The sequence below is a fragment of the Gavialis gangeticus genome, unplaced genomic scaffold (assembly GCF_001723915.1).
Source record: "Gavialis gangeticus isolate Ggan-Ray unplaced genomic scaffold, GavGan_comp1, whole genome shotgun sequence".
Lineage (NCBI taxonomy): Eukaryota > Metazoa > Chordata > Crocodylia > Gavialidae > Gavialis > Gavialis gangeticus.
In genome coordinates, this window is record NW_017729000.1 from 41,325,356 (window position 1) to 41,326,788 (window position 1,433).

General features: G+C 48.0%; 1 long non-coding RNA gene across 1 annotated transcript in view; it reads left to right on the forward strand.

The window, feature by feature from the left end:
• The first annotated feature begins 801 nt into the window (after positions 1 to 801).
• The window catches only part of LOC109290152, a 15,767-nt gene continuing 15,135 nt past the window's right edge, over positions 802 to 1,433 (forward strand). The window contains exon 1 of the long non-coding RNA XR_002095546.1: positions 802 to 983. This is a non-coding gene — a long non-coding RNA (uncharacterized LOC109290152). The remainder of the gene's footprint in view (positions 984 to 1,433) is intronic.

Genomic DNA, 1,433 nt, shown 5'->3' on the forward strand with positions numbered 1-1,433 from the left:
GCAGAAAGAGATCTTGGAGTCATTATTGAGGCCAAGATGAACATGGGCCGACAATGAGAGGACACTGTCAGTAGGACTAAAAATGCGAGGACACGGTCAGTAGGGCTAACCGTACCTTGTCGTGCATCCACAGTTGCATCACAAGCAGGGCGAAGGACATGATCCTCCCCATCTATGTGACACTGATCAGGCTGCAGCTGGAGTACTGCGTTCAGTTCTGGGCACCGCACTTCAGGAGGGATGTGGACAGCATTGAGAGGGTCCAAAGGAGGGCCACTTGCATGATCCGGGGACAGCAGGGCAGGGCCTACAAGGAGAGGCTATGGGACCTTAACCCGTTCAGCCTTCGCAAGAGAAGGCTGAGGGAGGACCTAGTGGCTGTCTATAAACTTACTAGGGGGGACCAGCGGGGATTGGGAGAGAGCTTGTTTTCCTGAGTGCCTCCCGGAGTAACAAGGAATAACAGCCATAAGTTGTTAGAGAGTAGGTTTAGACTAGACATTAGAAGGCACTACTTCATAGTCAGGGCAACTAGGATCTGGAACCAACTTCCAAGAGAAGTGGTGCTGGATTCTACCCTGTGGGTCTTTAAGAGGAGGCTAGACGTTTACCTAGCTGGGGTCATTTGAGCCGAGTTTTCTCTCCTGCCCGGGGCAGGGGGTCAGCCTAGAAGATCTACAAGGTCCCTTCCAACCCTACCTCTATGAATCTATTAACCTATGAACAGTTCTAGCTAGAGTTAAAAACAGTCTGTAGGGCTGTGAAATAGGAGCTCCATTACCAAGAGCCACTAACAGACAGCAGAATGGCAAAAGGAAAGATAGCTTAATTATCAAATGTCAAAACCATTAAAAAGGAGAGAGGGATATTAATACCTGTGGAATTAAGAATTTAGAAGGAATTAGACAAATTATAATAAGTCATGAAATCAATTGACTTCCTAAGTGCTGCCAGAACAGAAATGCTGCTGCCACTGCCAGGCAGTTTTTTTACACTTTGTGTGGACCAGGAATCCAAAGGGCAATGCACCGCTGCATTCCCCTGCGTTTATGTGGACATGCAGGTAACTGAAGACAGACACAGGGAAGTGTTTTAAGTAGCAGGCCACAACTACCCTTTTCCCCATATAACACTGTTTTTGTGTCTAACACAGCAAAAGTTCCTTATGAAAATGGCACTTGAGGGAAATCCATAAACACTAATTCATAGATTCATAGACTCATAGATTCATAGATTAAGGGTCGGAAGGGACCTAGTAGATCTTCTAGCCCGACCCCCCGCCAGGGCGGGAGAACAACAAAAAACCCCAAAAAGAGAAACGGGACTCAAATGAGTCCAGCCAGGTAGGCATCCAGCCTCTTCTTAAAGACCCCCAGGGTAGGGGCCAGCACCACTTCCCTTGGAAGTTGGTTCCAGCTCCTAGCCGCCCTAAC